Source organism: Athene noctua, chromosome 7 (genome assembly GCF_965140245.1).
Source record: "Athene noctua chromosome 7, bAthNoc1.hap1.1, whole genome shotgun sequence".
In the NCBI taxonomy this organism is placed as follows: Eukaryota; Metazoa; Chordata; class Aves; order Strigiformes; family Strigidae; genus Athene; species Athene noctua.
The window spans coordinates 40,363,985-40,382,541 of record NC_134043.1 but is presented as its reverse complement, the minus strand read 5'-3'; positions in this window follow the sequence as shown (position 1 = coordinate 40,382,541).

The window sequence follows — 18,557 nt, the reverse complement described above, 5'->3', positions numbered from 1 at the left end:
AGCTTTAGAGATCTCAGAGCAGGGAGGACTTTTTCCATGAGAGGAGGCAGTGCAGGACCCTGCTCTGGGCTGTGACCCCGGAAGACCTGGATCCTTAGGTGGTGTATCCAGGGGTTTGCTGTGTCTCCCTCCTGCAGGACTTTCTGGGATGTAATGGTGGAATTATTGTCTGCTGATGAAGGTTGGGTTGGGGGTTGCTCATTGGTGGCTAAAAGCTCTCCTCACGTGCAGCGCTGTATGTCAGCCATGGAGAAACATTTCCCACTGCACTCCAGGGGGGGCGAGCCAAAGCAAGTATTTTTGTTGCTGGTGCCAGCCTTTGCCCAAGGCTCTGTCTGTGTACAGCTAGTAACATCCATGACCGTATTTCCTTTCAAACTGTATTTGAATTTAGCTGGGTGATGATTGCTATCCTGGTTATACTACATTGCCTCGATCTTCTGCTACACATGAAGCCTTCCACTCGCTCCCCCAGAGTTGTCACCTGCTGGTTCTTCATGGCCAGGGACTGGAGCATGCAGAGGGGACAGCGATGTGCCAGCTAGGAAGCAACTGCTCTGTAGCAGTGCTCCCTTATCTCTTGGTTGTGATCTTTAAACTCTAGAATGATTTCTGCTACAGCTGCCAAGTAAGGGAGACATGAACTGAGTCAAAGCCCTACAGAGATGGCCAAAAAGAGGAAAAAGATAAGGTGGTTCAAGGCTAGACGTAAGGGTTTGGATTCAGAGATGCTGGTCCAGACTTCTTTAGTGGGTGATGCCAGGCAAAGTGCCTTCCCCTCTCAGGGGCCTCTGTTTCCATGCATGTAAAGCCATTGGTTTCACCAAAGTGATGCAATGCGTGAATTCATAAGTTTGCCTTTCTAGTGCTCTGGTGCCAAGCGGTATAGGGCACAGAGAGCACATTTAGCTTGCTTATCCCCACAGGTCCAAAGGGGAAGAAAAAAGAAGTGATGCCAGTAGCCTGCAGCTGAAGCCCAGCTGCGTCTCCCCCTGCGTGAAGCCCTGCAGTGGGTGCTCCTTCATCTTGATCTGCCTCCCCCAAGCGGCTCTGTGGTAGGAAAAGCCAGTTGGGGTGGCTGGTGGATTCTCCATCAGTTGTGGCAGAGGCTTTGAGCCAGGAGGCTCTTGAGGGCTGCTGGCTTTCAGAAACCTCTTCTGAGCTTGTAAAACTACATGCCATGCCAGCGACCAGCAAGTGATAATCTGACCCGTGTGGGACCCCGCGGCTTGGGGTCAGCCCCTCGCTGAGCTGCTGCTGATCCTCCCCAAGCGCTTTGCTGCCCCTGCGCTCTCACGAGTCTCTGCAGATATGTTGCTCATTAAATTATCTGCTTGGTTTGTCTCTCCCCATGGCTGCAGGCTGCAGAGGCGGAAAGAGGGCAAGATGGATCGTTGTCTGAGGGAGTGCAAGGTGGACCCCACTCTCCGAGAACACCTTTCCCTTCTCTCCCGCCCCTTCTAGAAAGGCACAAGGAAACTCCATGCTTTTCTCCGACGATGTGTTCACCCTTGAGCCACTGGTAAGTGATAGCTGAGAACCTCCCTTCCTTCTCCTCCCTGGCTGAGGTCACTTGGCAGGTCCCTGCATCAGCTGGCTTGATGTGCTGAGAGAAAACACCAGGTTTCTAGTGAGGCTGTGAGAGCTTGTTGGAAAAAGCATCTCTGTGGGCTCCTGGCAGAGCGAGGGGCTGCCTAAAACTGAGCTCTGCTGCAAGGGCTATAAATTAAGGGCACTTGATAAGTGTCCTTACACTGTTGAGAGCTATTGATAATGATGAGTAAGGGCACAGCTTACACGTAGCGTGTGGGGATTAACAAAGGACATTAGAGCACTCTCAGTTCACATATTGACCTGAGGAATGAAATGGTCCTCTGTGGAAAGGAGGCCAAATTCAACCCAAGTTTGATCACAGACATACCAATCTCTTCTTATAACCTGGACAGATACCACGGCTCAATCTCCCTTCCAGTGTCATCTGTGAGCCTGGACACAAGGCTGGCAGGTTTAAACCGACTTTTTGAGTTTCATGGCACATAGGTACAGAAATTTTGTTGCCTTTTCTGTTTATGCAAGCAAAACCCCATACCTTCAATCAGCCAGATCCCTGGTTCTGAGTATTTGCATGGTCTGAGATGAAGAATGCCCACTGTCCGAGCAGTGCAAAATCCCTTTTCATCTTGGAGTAAATCCTAGGATAATCTCAGCTGCTTCTTCCTTTTAAAATAGGTGAAACTAATGTTGGTTTTGGGTTTTTTTTTTTCAAGGAAGGGGATCATCTTCTCAGTTACTCCTATAGCTCATATAAGGCTGAGAGCCACCAATGTTGGCACAGCTTCAGTTTCACACACTGTGGTTGACAGCAGCATGATGTGACCAAGAGATTGTATCAGAGTGATGGGAACTGTAGAGAGAGGGAGCTGATCAGCTGAGCATTAAGCGTACCTTGTGTATCTCAGGGATCCTGCTGCTTTACAGTCAGACTGTGTCTCCACAAGTAGCTTAACCTGCTCTTGAGCTCCTGAATGCTTTGAGGTGAGGTCCAGAAGTCCGGCTGCCCGCAGCGCCGAGTCCTGGCACTCCATGTAGTGACATACGGTGTAGCCTGGCCTCAAGTCTTGAGGGGAAAGCTTTCCTGAATGGCTGTGTTAATGTTACACAGGTTGCTCTAGGACTGAATATAAGTGGGCTACCGCTTGAGTCTCTCACCTTCTGTTTTGTCCAACGTTATCAACCTTTTGATTTCCATGAATTCCATTATTTATGGAACAATCAGTTTCACGTTCACTTTTGCTTGTGCCTGTCTTTCCCCCTGGCGTATGGGTGTCTTTACATCAAATGGTAGTAAGTATTTTCTACTTTTTATTAAATGTAGAATCTAAAACTCCACTGCTGCTGGCTTCCACAGCCTTCTCTCCAGTGACAGCCCTGTAACTTTTAGCTTGGACAGACACCCTTCTGGCACTGCCATGTAAATCTGCTGGAGAGGCCCCCCAGAGATGGGACCTTGCTGCCTCAGGCCTTCTGGCCAAAAGTGGCTGCTCTCTTCTTCCCACCTCTCACCCATGGTGCGTGGGAGCACGCCACAGAAATAATGAAACCCTTGTAACAGGTGACTGGAGGAAATAATTGCTTGCAGGGGTTAGGAAGCTGGTGGAGGGAGAGTAGTCTTGGAAATGCTTTCTGGGTGGGATGGCTTTGCAGGGTTTGTGCAGAAGCTTTGCTATGTCAGTGGACCATTAGCTGCCAGTATTTTCAGGTGCTGCAATCTGTAGAAGCTGCAGCAGGTCACTTCAGTCTGTATAGGGTTAACTCGCTGGTGGAAATAACCACAGAAAAGAGGAAGTGTGATTTTGGAATTACCATGTGGATGAGAACATTTTGAGCAGTTGTCCAAGCCTGTGGGAAACAAGCTGATAGGCAGCTCTGACTTTCTGAGCACATCTCAAATTTGGTTTATTTTTGCATCTACACATGATGTGTCAGCAGAGGCAGCTGTGACAGGCCCAGGTGGCTCCCAAGGGACAAAGTCCTTGCTGTTTGCTGCATCCTCCCCACCACAGCTTGTCTCTAAGTCACATTGCAGACTTGTGGGAGCTGACTCCTTGGAAATGGCAACCAGAGGAGAGGGAGGACGAGGACTTGTTACTGTTACGCTGACCTTGACAAGTCATCACTGTCCTGTCCTTGCCTGGTAGTGACTCCTCAGTGTCACATGTGAACTCTGAGCTGATGGAGGTGGTCGTCAAGATGTCCAGGTTACAAAGGTGCTCCTGTTGTTGATGGAGAGATTGGGCCAGGAGGTGAGAGTGGTGTTTGTTGCTGCAAACCTGCACCTCAGCTGGGGAACCAAGCTGATCCCCATCCAGATAAGAGGCTACTGCAGAGCACTTTGTTTTTTGGTGGGAGGCACCATCTCCAATGGATGCCATGGTCCATCCCACAGCTCCCTGTGGGTTCAGTTATTTATGGAAAGAGGCAGATGTTAGCTTTGGCACTGCCTTTCTCCTAAGTGCCCTGAGCTGAGAGGATGCACTTTGAGTGTCATTTTAGTACTTCTGTTGCCAGCTCTGTCTTGTTTCTTTGACTGCTTTGAGCAGTGATTTCCTTCCATGGATTGCCTTCCCGTTCTGCAAAGCAAAGCAGGTGATATGGCCAGCAGTTGGTGGTGCCTGGCTTTTCAAGACCAGCTTTTTCTGACTGGTGGAGACTGGTGGAGATCTAGCAGATTCTCATTAGTTAGGGGCTGAGGGAGGAGAAATAGGATTTGCATGTATTTATGGTTGGGCTCTTGCAGAGATATCATTTGTGTAGCTGTGAGTCCTGGTGTGCCATCCACTCCTGTATCACCATGCTTTATGCTGGAGCAAAGCCAGGGTAGGACAGCTGGAGTGGTTGTGCTGTACCATCATACATCCACCGTCTGTATTTTATGCCATCTGCCAGTTGCAGCCTGTCTGAGGCCAGAAGTGTTTCAGCCAGAAGTGTTGCAATGCCATGTTCACAGCACTGCATAGTTTTACATCTGTCCTGGTTACCATCCATGGTGGCTCTCCATGCTCCGACTCGACTGCCATCCTATAGAGAACATGTAGCCCAGGCACGTGACTGGCTCCTGAGGTGCCCCAAGGCTCGGACGCGTGTAGCAGTAGCCTGCAAGGGTGGGTAATGAAGCATTTCCTTTCAAGCAGCAGTTCTTTTTTCCCCTGTGGTGTAGCAGGAATGCAAGGAACCTCTTCAACAGCCCATTTTAATTTCCCGGGAGAAATAACTCACAGTATTTTCTGTGAGTTATTTCACAGTTTTTTCCCTCTGTTCTGTTGACTCTGAGCAGGCTGTGCATTAGGGAATTATTTGCAGCTGCAGCCCAATAACTCACCATGTCATAGCTCTTCAAATTTTGTGGGGGCTGTCCTTTGAGCTGTAAGGGCTAAGTCGATGGGAAGCATTATAGTTACTTAATATTTATGCTGCAGGAGTGCCAGAGGCTCCACTCAATTCAAGGCTCTTCTGGACAAAACAGTGAGGATACCCAGCATCATGCAGAATCAAAGCCTTGCTTTGTGGATAGAAAAAGAACTCTGTTCATCTCCTTCTATAAGCTGAAATTTTCCTTCCTTTGTTTAGTGTTATTACAGTTGTCAGAGGTGCCTCTGTTTATGTCAACAAACACACAAAGAAACATTTGTAATGCCAGGGGTTCAGGGGATGTAAGTGGTGCCTCACTTGCAAGAAGTGAGAGCCTTTAGAAAGCAGGCATATCTCCGAAACTGTGCGACAAGGCTCCCTGGGACTGAGCGCCAGTGCCAGGACCCTTTGGGCGAGAAGCAGAGAGAGAAGACCCCAAGGAAGCAGCAGAGAGTTGCAGACACACTGGTAGCATGGCCCAGACTTAAATCCCTGAGCAAGAGCATGACACAGAAAAGAGCCTGTTGGTCGAAAGAGGTGTGGAGCTGTAAGCAAATCCCATTTCTCCTTGTCTGAGCCTGTGTTCAGGGAAACAGGAACATGTGCACCTTGCAGAGAGAAACAGGATGCATCTGTCTCTCAACTCCTTTCCCAGATCATCCATCAGCTGGAGGACCCTGCATGCTGGCTGGCTGCTCACGGCTCGGGGCAGAAGCAGCCGCCAGTGGGCAGGAGCCTGTTCTTCTTTTATCCCCAGGCAGGAGGGCTCGTTCTGCTTGGTGCTGAGTGCCCCACTCACTGCAGTACGTTAAATACTTAGGTGCATGTACAGGTGAAGGGTATAAGAGGCAGCACCTTTGTAACTAAGAATGGGAAATTCTCTTTGATTTGTTGAATCTCTCCTCATCTGAGTAAAAGTCGTCATGTAGCCATAGTGCTACAGGGATATACGGGAAGGTTTGGAGGTGAGAGGAACCTTTTTCTTAAACTGGCTGGTACCACTGGAGAAATCCTACTTGATTCACTGGAGTGTGAGCCAGTTTGGTGGCTTTGTTATAGCCCTAATTTAACAAAATGCCTATACCACATCCCAGTAAAGGTAACAGACTTAGAAAGATTTTTTGCAGCTGCTTCCAAACCCCCATAAATTTTGTTGATGTTGCTTGTTCCCTGCTCTTCACTGATGCTCTAAGTAAAGGCTACAGGGCTGTGGCTGAAAACAAGAAATGACATTTGAAGATAAATGGTTTGCTGTCTCCTTCTGTTTCAGGAGGGAGATATCTGGCCAAATTCTTCAGCTGAAGTTAACGTGATCTTTAGACCCCAAGAAGCCGGAGTCTATCAACAAACGGTCTACTGCGACATCTCAGGTACATCTCCTTTCTCCTGCTTCTGTTACCCACGGTGGAGGCACGAGTAGTCTTGCAGGCCCCTCAGTTCTCATCTAGTTGGTAGGAAGGGTCAGTGGTCATCAGGGTGCTGGCATGTGCGCCCTGCCCCTGCGGTTTCCAGGTGGTCTCCTGTCCAAGGCCAGGATGTGTGGCTACAAGCCTGGATCACTGTTCCCAGAACAACCAAGGCAGTGAAGAGATAAGTTTTCATGCCGTGGGTTTGCCAGCATTTGCTCTGCTGCCAGGTGCCTGTAGAGGCCAAAGAGCTACAGAGCTAAACAGATTCAGTGGGTGAGCACCAAGTCCCTGTAGACCATTTGCCTCCAGGAGGAGTCTTTACTACACGGATGCATCATCAGACTCCTGAGGCGGTAGGAGCTGAGTTACAAATGTGCTGCCAGACCCTGGATCCCCTCTCACTACCCCGACACTGCCAGACCTTGGGTGGCTGAGCCCTGCTGAGTGCAGGCTGTGTGCAGAAGGACACCTCTGGCCAGCACGTGGGAATTGTCACCTTGTGGCTCTGAGTCTGTGGTGCCTCCGGGTACGCTGCACAGGGCTTGCTGTGCTCAGCGGGGTGAGCACCCTCCCTGGAAATCAGAGTCTGAGTAATTTGCTAGGCAGGCCTTATGCTCATCCTGTCTTACAGAAGTGCCATTGCGTCTTTTGCTGGGATCAGTTATCTCTGGCCCACCTGAGCTGCATCATCTCTGCCCTGGGAGAGGTGATGGCTTTGCTGTGCTAGCACGGGGCAGGGAGTGCCTGCAGCAGGCTGCAGGGTTCGGGTGACCTCGTCCTTCCTCTCTGTCTCTGCGTGGTGCTGCTTAAGGTGTTTTTCAAGACTGGAAGAGCGCTGTCAGGCTTCCATCCAGGGAACATGATGGTTTTTCCCCATCTAAGAGGAAGAGGTGCAAGGCCCATGGTCCTCCAGCAGCCAGGCGCCTGTTCTGGAGTGTGCTGACGTCACTAACCCAACTGCTTTGTCGCTTTCCTTACTGCCCTATGCTGAGGGATACAAATGTCATGAAACAGCTTTTTATTTATACTGTAATTGTCCGGGGTTTACTTGGCAAATGCCACCTACAGTCATTACCCAGGGCTTGTGTTCACAAAATGTCTTCCTGCCCACCAGCTGCAGCTGCTGGAGCTGTGGAAGGAAAGGATTGATTTAAAAAGTTGCTCCTGAGGGATTCCTTGCTCAGTGCTCCTGGCTCTGGGATTTTTGCTCTGGTGATGGAGGTGTCTGTCATTTTGCTGCAGGAGTCTGCAGGGGTTGTGCCAGGAGAGTGTTTTTGTTGTTTGAAATAGGAAAACTAGATGCATGCAACCCTTGAGCTGGTCTGAGAGTTATAGGAAACAGATGAGCAAATGATCTGTTTTTAGAAAGAGAAGCCTGCTCTTGAAAAGGTCCTGATGGGCCCTTGGGAGAACTTAACTCCCCCACTGGCTCCTTGGAAGAGAACCTCAAGGAGGTCATTTAAATGATGCACCTAGCCCCCTCCCTTACAAACCAGAGCTGATCTGCTGTATTATCAGGGTGGAAATTGCCACAGAGTCAAGGTCCCTGAGTGCAGGAAGAGTTTAAAGAAGAAAACAGTGATCTTTAACTAGAGAGTCAGTTAACTTTGCTTCTTGATTCCTCTAAGAAGTGTGACTGCCTTCCTCATGCATTTGCATGCCAGTCACAAACGCCTTTGGAGGATGGTTTGCAGAGGGTGTGTGTCCCTTGCTGGGAATGCTTGGGAGCTTTGCCTCAGTGCAGCCCTGTGAGTTGTGCAGCTGGATCTCATGCCCCACTGGAAAGGGGCTTTGTTGGCCTCCACTTTTTTGCAGGTGCCTCCATGAATTGCCAAGAAGATGCTTCTGCATGCAGTGATTTACAGAACTAACCAGCACTCTGCAACTTGCAAAGCTGGCAGTTAAGAAGTGGCTTGAAATTTGCCCTCGTCAAATATTGAATCTCAAAATGAACTTTCTTCGTTATTCATGGAAATAAAGCTGTGGCTCTTGAGTGCTGGAAGGAAGCACATGGTGTGGGGCTCTCACACCTAAAATTCAGTTTTAGGTTTGTCCGCACACAGAACTGAACTGGGTTACACCTTGCAAGACCCTTTCTTAAGCCACCTTGCAAGACCCTTTCTTAAGCCACTCTTGCAGGGAGAAGCAGAATCTCACGTGATAATTAGTCCCTTAGCTTGTGACAGAACTGTCCTGCATCATGTAACACTGTTTACTGATGTGGTCAGATGAGAATCACGTTCAAAACCAGTCATAAGGGACAGGGACATTCTGTGAACAAGCAACTGAGTGTCGGAAAGCAGCAGAAGTTAAGGACTTCGGCAGCAAAGCTGTTGGGCCACCTAGACCCCTATTTATTTGAAAGCGAGGCAGCAGTGCCACTCTGTGCACCCGGTGACCTGCCACCACGTTATTCCTGCTGAGATCCCAGTGCTCCCTCCACAGCACCAGAGGTGGGTTTGGGACTGAGGACAAGGAGGCTGTAGCCCCTCCATGCCCTTGGCCTGCGTGCTTGGGGATGTGTTATGGTGGGAGCATCCCAGGGCCACAGCCCAGCTGTAGCCAAGCCTTGAGCAAAGGCTGGATGCTCCTGGAAGCCCCAGCTCCCGGCAAAAACTCTCTCTTTTTCCCTCTCAGCTCTCCTGAATGCTGCCTGCAGTTTAGTCTGTTCCTCCTCCTTTGGGAAAAGCCCACTCTGCGGTTCACCTGGAAGGAGGAAAAGCAACATTTCTGGGATTTCCTAAAGTTTTAAGTTCAGCGTAGGGGCAGAAGAAAGGATGGTTTCCAGAGACTTTCTGGAGCGAATGAGGGCCTACTGCAGAAGGGGAAGAACCGCCACTGGTTTTTTGACTGCAGTGGCCATGTGATGTGTGTCTCAGCATGATCATGGACAAAAGCTGGTCACTTGGAAATCTTTGCCATTTCCTAAGAGCTTTGGTTGTTTAGACCTAGAGTTTTTAATGAAAATTAAGACATATGTGATGCAAGGTGGAGTGATCTTTTGACAGGTAGCACCCAATACTGTCTCTTTTATGGTGTCTGTGAAGTAGAAATACACAGCCCTCCAATTAATGCCTGAGCTGTGCAACCTACATGTCATCTCTGCTGACAGCTGGGCTTTGTCTGGATCCATTTAAAAAATGTTGAATTCAACAAAAGCTCCCTCACTCTTCCTTTCTGGCTTGGACATAATCAAAGATCCTCATTCCATAGTTGCAAGATCAGAAAGTCGGCAATCACTGAAAGGGCTGTTCCCAGGAGAGTTTTTTCAAGCTGTGATCTAGTCACGGTGTTGTCCCACCTGGGCTGCTCTTTGCAATAGGAAGTAGTTTTGGACATTCTGGAATAACTATGCATCAGATAAAAAAAATCAACCTTCAGTCCCTAATCTTTAATGAATGGTGAGCATTACACAAAAGGAGAGAGGAATATTTTTGCACAAAAGCTACGCTGAAGGTTAGCTACAACTTCTGGGCCTTTCTTTTTTCCCTTGTGTGACTCACTTTCTGTGCAGAGTAGGATGGGATGTCAGGGAGACCCAAGCCCAAACTGGAGCTAGGGTTCAGGCACTTGAGGCTGCTGCAGTGGTTCAGAGGAGCCTTTGGACTGAACGATCCCACCCTGTCATCTTAGCAGGCTTACGGAAGAAAATGAGCATCTTAGAGTTTAGCTATAAGCCTTGCAGTCTTGGTTCCCTTTGCAGCAAGGGCTGTGTGTATTAGCAGTATGTTCATAGCTTCTCTGACCTCAGCAGTGAGGTTTTCCATAACTGTTCAGCGTGCTTCAGGTAAGGTGTCTTTACAAATCTGAGCTCTCGGTATCATAGTGGGCACAGGCAAGTGCTGCTCTGTGGAGATCATAAAGCTCTGTCTTATTTAGGTGCCACTGCAGGAGGTGAGCCCTGGAGCCCCAGGCACGGAGCTGTGTGTCAAGCACGGGCAGTGCTGAGATGCTCTGCCTGCTCTAGGCAGCTCTCAGACGTGCACAGCGCCGTTAGCAGGGAGCTTCGCCAAGGGGTTGGTTGGAAATTAGAAGCCAGCCCCAAGGCATATCTCCTGAGGGCAGGGAAGAGTCCTGTATCTCCTCCTGGAGCACCTAGAGCTGTTCCCATCCAGCCCAGAGTCAGGGAGTAGCACCGAGGCAGCCTGGACAGTCCGGGATAACAGAGGCAATTACTGTACTGAAGAGGAAATCTCTCTCCAGGCCGCGAGACCAGGCTGCCCCTGCACATCCAAGGGGAAGGCATAGGGCCTCGGCTCCGCTTCAGCTCTGAGCAGCTGGACATCGGGAAGGTTTTTGTTGGATTAGACCACAGCTATGAGGTGAGCAGTCAGGATTCTGAGGGGCTGGGGGGATCTTGATGGCTCCCAGGGCAGCAGTGAGCCTCATGGACCTGTGGGATTTCTGGCAACTCGGGTCATTGTCAGGAAGGACTGTTTGACATACTAGCCAAATTTGGGGGCTTTCTCAGAATCTGGATACTTCTGATGGGATCTGAAAGGTGCCTATGTTGTTTGTGAAGTCTTAATCCCTGCTCTTTGCAACCTTCCTTGGAAATCAGCTGGGAGGCTTCATGTGAAAAAATACCCCTTTGACACATGAAAGCAACACTGGGACAAAAAGATAAATATTCAGAGGGTTTTGTTTCAGCCCTGGATGGAATGCATCTTTATACTCGGGCTGTTAAAAAGCAGCTGGAACAAATGTACTGTGTTTGAACTCCAGGCCATTGCAGCCAGTTTTCTGGTAAGTGGATGCTGCCAGTTCCTGGGAGCTGGAGGAAATCTGTCCAGCCTCTGGCTCAGAGCTGGGTCTGGCAGCAGAACTGGGAGTGCTTTCCCTTGCTGACCAGTCTTTCACCACTCTTCAGATTCGCTGCATCTCTATGAAGAGCAAAGTATTTCTTGAAGGGAAGCAAAGGAACTTTCTACGTATTTGCCTCCCCCTGCCAAAGGTGTCAAGTCTTCTGCAAAAAAATGAGATAGGGCAGCTGAAAGAGGTAGAAAAGGAAGCAATACTTTCAAAAGCTTGACTGGGCAGGGAAGGACACATTAAGGTGTTTTCTTACCCAAATATTGTACTCTCTATGCATTTTTAATGGTGATATTTTATTGATTATCATTTTATTATTTTCATTACTTGAGAAAATGTGACTAAGTAGATGATACTGCTAGTGCTGTGCTGAGCAGCTAGACTGGAGGTAAACCTCAGCTCAGCACAGGATCCCTGGGTGCAATTTGTAACTGAGGTGTAAAAGACATGAGAGGAGAGAGTAGTTTTCAGGTTACCCTTGCAATGCTTGAATACAATGAATATCTTTAACAGCAACTGCAAAATTAAAAAATGCTTTTGTCTCAATTTTTCTACCAGGCTTTACAAGGACAGAAATTAGGGAAAAGAAATCCAAAGCAGATAGTTAATTCCATGGAAATGGCAGGATTTGACCCTGCAGCAATCAGAAACTTTACTGCTTTGCTTTGGGTGGTTTGTTGGTGACTGACAGCGTGCTGGTACTCGCAGCAGCTGTGAGCATTGCTCGCCCAACGTGAGAAGAGCTGAATCTCAACAAGTGCTGCAGGATTTTGTCATTTGTTCGAGGCAGTAGATCTCTTGAGTGTTCAACAAAATATGGTTTAGTTCTAAATTTGCAGTTTATTCTGATAATGGTAAAGTCTTAGGTGGTGTCTGTGAATATTTAGGAAAGATAAATTCTTTGGAGTAGGTGGAGCTGCTGTGCACCACACGCTCATCCTTTCCTGACACATCTGTTTGAGCAAAGACTAAGAAAGTATCCCATTAAAGCAAAAATAAGAATCGTAAATTACATACTGTAGGAGAGTTGGGGAGTGCTGAAGTTGGTGATAGTGCTGCCCTGAGGCGTCTTCTACATGCAGTAAACTTGTTGGCTGCAACGTATTCTGCCCTCGGCAAGATCGGACTTCTCGGGAGCAGAATCAGTTATGTGATGATTCACTAGTAAAGCTGCAAGTGCCCTTCGTTGCTCTTAGGGACAGGTCTGAATCAACTTGGTGACACTGAGCAGCTCCTCTGCACTGCAAGTCGAAGTGGGCTGCTCTGTGTCAGTGGAATAAACCCCGAGTGACTGTTTCTATGAAGCTGTCACTGCTTTGCATGAAAAATCCAAAGGCAGAATTTGTTCTGTTGCATTTTCTTTGGCTTCTGCCAAGCAGCAGCATACAGCATCTTCTGCTTTTTACAGACATTAATTGGTTAATCAGAAAACAAATCAGCCTTCTGTAAGAAAGGAAGATTCCTTATGTATTTCCCTTTTGCTTTCTTGCTGCTACAGGTGATCCTGTTTAACAGAGGAGCCATCGATGCTGTCTTCAACTTGGTCCCTCCAGCTACAGCTCTGGGCTCCTGCTTCATCTTCCTCCCCCAGGAGGGCATCATTTTGCCGGACGGGCTCCAAGTCATCCGGATCTCCTTCAGTTCCACCATACTGGGGGAGATCACAGAAGAATTCAGGTTCAGTGTGAATGGATCCCCTGAGCCTGTGACCTTGACTATCAGGTGAGGAGGGTTATAGGAGCTTGGTGGGCACATCTGTAGCTGTCTCTGGGTAATCATCTCCCACCTACCTCATTTTAGGGTGAAACAGAGAAAAAAAGGTGTTGTCTAAGGTCTTAGTCTTGGCTTGGATCCTAGCATCCTCATGCTAAGAGCCAAGGCTTTTTAACCTTGACTCCAGTCTGAACCTTGCAGTTGCAGCAGCAAATGAAGTGTAATTGTCTGTGAGAGGAAATCGTAGAATTGTAGAATAGTTTGTGTTGGAAGGGACCTTTAAAGGGCTTTAATTGACTACCTGTGCTGGAAAACAGTTTAACTGGAGGCTGTACAGAAAAGTGTGGAGATGCCTGCTGCCCAGTCCGGGTACCCAGGAGCTGGAATAACTCCTTCCTACAGGTAGCTCATTCCCCCTTGGGCCACGACAGACAGCGGGATAGCATCAGCTTTGGGTGGTAGCTGGTCTGGGCCACCCCCCCTGAACACACAGCAAGGCCAGCAGGGCTTTGGGGATGGACCAGCCTGGGTGGCTGCAGCCAGAGGCAGTGTTTTTAAAATCCTCTGTTAATGATCCATCCCAAATGGGTAGCAGCAGCCTCAGCATCACCTCTCATGCTCATGGGTTGGTACAAGCTGTCCTCTTGTGCAGCCAGCGCTGTGGTGCCTCCTCTCTGCAGACAGAGAAGTACTGATGGGGCAGCTGCTGTCACAGGGCTCGGGCGCCTGTCGGCAGCTGCTGTCACAGGGCTCGGGCGCCTGTCGGCAGCTGTTGTCACAGGGGCTCGGGCGCCTGTCGGCAGCTGTTGTCACAGGGGCTCGGGCGCCTGTCGGCAGCTGTTGTCACAGGGGCTCGGGCGCCTGTCGGCAGCTGCTGTCACAGGGGCTCGGGCATCATCCTGTGGGCTGGTGCCACAGCAAGAGATAATCCTCACCAAGCAAAAGGGAGAAGGGGGGAAAAAAGCTGGTGATAGGAGAGGCAAAGCTCACTTCTCAGGACCACAGCAGCATGCAAACTTGTCCCAGCTGGTCTTTAACCACGGGGGCTGGTGGGATGACATGGTGTAGGCAGGAAAGCTGGTGCTGGGTGCTCTGCAGCTGTGGGGCTGGCTGTGCCTCCTCAGCAACCAGCCTCCTGGGCTGCTGCTGCTGGGAGGCACTAGACAAAGGCAGTAAAGCAATGGAAGGAGATTGCGGTCGATTTTGCCAATAAAGTGAGGGAAATAGATAAAAAAGAACAGAAAGGTTATTACTTTGCAGGAGAGGAGTGGTGAGTAGGTCTGTTGAGCTCAGTAGAGAAAGAATTATGTTGGCTTTGTGTTTGGAGGGGAAACGCTGCTTTTTTGGGAATCAAAAGGGAACATTTCACAATCAAATAATTTATTCTCCTCTGTCCCTCCCCCAAATTGGTCATGGGGTGTTATTGCATGAGCAGCCTTCTCCTTGAGCAAGGGCAGGTTTTACTGGTAAGGCTGCACTTACCACAGGTAGAATACAGTACTCCTTGGACAGTGCCCGCTGCCTCTGCCCCGCAGTGGCCTTGCTCCTGGGCAAGGAAGGAAGGAACTGTCAGAGGGACGGTTGTGTTTTGGCTTCCCCACAGCCAAATGAAGTGGTCCTTTTTTCCCCAGTGATGCCCTGGCTCCGGGTGCCCAGCATGCCCTCCCCTTCCCTGTGGCCACTCTGCCCTGTTTGGCCAGCACCCCCCTGGGCTCAGTGCAGACCTTCTGTCTCAGTGAAAGAGGATTTCTGGTCCTTTTTAACCTATTTCTTCCCCATCCTTGTACTCCTCCTCCCTGGATGCTGGCTCCTATGCAGCCCATTTGATGGCACCCCGGCACACCTGCCTGCTCCCATGCAGCAGTCCCTCAGCAACAACTCCCATTTTAGTTGTCTCCTCCCTGAGATGGCATCTGCCTCCTTAAGCTCTGTCTTGCTTTTCAAGGATCCCGCTCCATCCCTTCTGTCATTTTCCAGCCCCACAGATTAAGCTGTTTGTTTTCAAATGCCCTTGAAATGTCCACCCACCAGGTCCAGCTGAGCGTCCCTCTTTGGAAGGTTTTATGCACTGGATTTCATCCTCCGTGGAGAAAAGCTTCTGGTTTTTTTGAACAGAGGCAAGCTGGCTGGTGGGACACTGGGCTGCAAAGGAAGGAACGGGGATGAGAGTTCAAGCAGTTCCTCTCCCGCCTTGTGCTATCCTTCCTGCTCTGCCAGGACCCTGATCTCCCTTCACACATGCATTACAAAAAAATTCCAAAGCAGGGAACCCGTGGCTGGGAAGGCTAGTTACAGTGAGTCCCCTTTTGTATGGACACCTCTGTCCATCACATCATGGGTGGGGAAACCGAGGCACAGAGCCATCACTTGTTCAGGGACCTTCATGGGGCCAGCAGCAGCATGGGGGCACAACCTGCCATGGTGCCCTGAGCCTCAGCAGCAGCTGTCGGGTGCTGACCACTTTGCTTTGGCTGCCTGCTGTCCCCATGGGTACTGTTCTGAGCATGGGGATGGCAGGTTGATTTGAAACCCACCGTGGTTCTGAGAGCAGCTTTTACCCACCCGAGCAGTAAGGAAAGCTGAGCGCTTTGCCATTCTCTCTAACCGAGCCAACATCTCTGCCTGTCTTTGTCCTTGCAGGGGCTGTGTCATTGGACCGACTTTTCATTTTGACGTCCCTGCCCTCCACTTCGGTGATGTCTCCTTCGGTGAGTATGCCCTGGGCTTGGTCCACAGGTTGAGAGCTCTGTGAATTACCAAAACAGAGCACTTTAACATAAGATCATCTGTCACTTGTGTTCCTCCATAGCAGCCTTCGGGAGGTTAAAGCCAGGGCTGCTGGTTGCTTAGGCAGTCTTATGCCATCATGAGATCAAATAGGACCAAAGGGATAGAAAGTCAGTATTTTCTGGTGACCTTGTAGTCTGTTCAGAACCAATCTCCCAATCCTTGGCAGCAGAATGACTGTGAAAGTCCTTGTCCCAGAGGGCCCAGGGGATAGGACTGCAGCAGAAGGGAGTTTAAGCCACGTACTAGCCTGTAGCTGCTCTGGGTAAATGTTCCTGTTGCAAGGCAAGGATGCCATTTACCCACCTGAACTTTAGTGCCAGATGTTAACGCTGTGAGGGCCCCTCGTTGTCACCCACCAGGTAACATGCCCAAGCAGTAGCTCTGAATCAGGCACTGCTGTCCTCAGACCATGGGCTCCTCCTTCCCTGCCACAGGCCCAGCTCTGCTGACAGAGCCGGTGGCTGAGCATCCAGAGCGTCTCTGTTGAAATGCAGCTTCTGGTTCTCCATCTCAGTCTCACAAAAGGCTTTTTACTGAAATGATCTACAGTTTAAATGTGAAATCAATTGTGGATTGATTGAGGGGCCATTATCATTCTGTGCCCAGAATGCCTCTGTGTTTTCATGCTGTTCATGAGTCTTTTTAAGAAGATTCATTACCTTTCCTGAGCCGCATCTCGCCTCCCTCCATCACCACTCTGCTACTTCTTTATTTCCTTTTGAATAAAACAACAAGAAACACACCAGACAGAGATGTAGATAGGTAATAGGAGATTCATCCTCCCTAATGTAATTTCATTAATAAGGGCTTTTCAGCTGAAGGCAGCTATTGCATTTTTGCTTGTTTTAACTGTACTGCTGACTTTTGACCTGCATCTGGTGACTTTGGTCTCATTTGGGACTGTGAAGTCTGTGTTTGTCCTTGTTGTACCCCTCCTGCCTCCCTGCTGGAGTAACTGTTGGAAGTGGGCAGTGGTGACTGTTGTTGGACATGGAGAAACCCCCCACTGTGGCTGCAGTTGGTTTTCTTCCCCATCTGTATTCAAACGATGCTTTGTCGGGGTAGGCAGTGGGTCTGCTGGACGCCTGACAGAGCAGATGGAATTCGACCTTGGCCAGATCGTCCCGTATCCGTGAGAAGCCTGCATACAGGAGGGCATACCACAGATAAGGAGCAAGGACAGTGAACATCTGCTGCAAGAAACATGAAACTGTTGAGCACAGATAAGGAACTGCGTGAATTATGTTCAGCAGTAAAACTTTAAGAGAGCTATCCAATCATGTACTGTTGCTATGGGTGTACCGTTGCTATGGGTTTAGCCAATTATGTTAGAGCTTGCAGTAGTTGTAAAAGATATATAAAGTATGTAGATAACAATAAAACTTCCACTTCTTTTGCTTCTAACTTGATTATTGATTGTCGCTTGACCATCTCTACCGCGACAATGCTTGGTGAGCAGGCCACGGGAGATGTCTCCTTCTCGCAGAGCTAGCCAGCCGAGCCAGATGTCCAGGCCAGAGCAGGCTGTGGGCTGATGTCCTGTCTCTGCAGAACACCCCACCAGGTGTTGCTGTGTCACTGGTTTTCCATGAGGGAAGGCGAGTATCACAGCTCAAGTGATGTCAACCTGTGCAGGGCAGTGTGCAGTGTGGAAGCCGTGTCCCATTTGTTAGGTGAGGTGGAACATGGCTCCTGTTGACTTCTGAGCAAGCATCAGGTTTGCCTCCAGTGCAGTGCTGAGTTGTCATGTGCTCAGTCTGGTAGCCCCAGACAGGAGATGCCTTAAGGGTCCTGCCTAGAGAAACTGTGTTAGTGCTTTGCATCATGCTGTCGTTCCCAGTTTCATCCTTCCTTCCTTTTACTGTAGCTTCTCCTCGATGACAATACCCTGCTTTTATATACTGAAAACTGTGAGAGTGTTCGCAGAGTCAACAGGGCGTTGAATTTTCAGAATAAATGGTCTGTCTGGATGGACACTTGTAAGTGAGAACTAATTGGTGCAGGTTTGGGGGCAGGTGAGAGAGCTCCTCACAGTTAGAGAGAGAGAAACTTCTGGTGTTCAGCATCGCCAAGAGTGGGCATTTCCAAGGAAGCATTTTCTGTGATCAGTGTAAAAGAGAACTTAAGTGACAATTAATTCCTTGTGTAGCTTCCCAGTTAGCTGTACTTCAGATTGAAAAGAGCTAAACTCCAAGCCCAGTTTTATCACAACAGGCTATTCACACCAGGAATCATGGTACAGTTGGTGCATAAATTCATATTTGTGTCATTTTCCTAGGCTTTCCTCACACCTTGTCATGTCGCCTCACTAACACCTCCTTGGTGCTCCTGACCTTCAACCTTCGCATTCCTGGGGACGGCCTTGGAGAGCCCAGTGTCAGCAGTTTTGCTCAGATGACAGACAACACTCACCTACTCCAGAGAAAGGGAGCCCAGCGTCACCTCAGGCCAAGAGAATTCAGCATAAAGCCCTGCAGAGGGACCATCCGCCCCCTGGGATTCTTGGATATCCAGGTATGGGAAGAGTCCGGCCGTACGTGCTCGGCGGGTGGAGCTGGAGCTTCACTGAGGGGTGGGAGGGCTTTAGCACCACTAGCTCTGAGCATAACACGGGTAGGATATCTGCACTAGTGTTGGGCTTTTGTTAGCTGGGTTACTCTGGGGCTTTTTTGAAGGACCACTGCTTTGTTTCCAGAATCGTAAGCTGAAGATCATGTAGCATATGGTCAAGTGCAGAAGCCATTCATCTGTTTCTGAAAGCTGCTTGGAGCAGTTTCTTTGATTTAAAGTGGGCAGAGGAAGGGTGAGGACAGAAGGTAGCTGTTAAAAAGAGACATGTCATTGTATAAAGCACTTTGCTTTTCTTCCCAGTCTTATTTCTCCTCTCCTGAGGAGCAGAATGAGTTGTATTCACTGCAGTGGTCT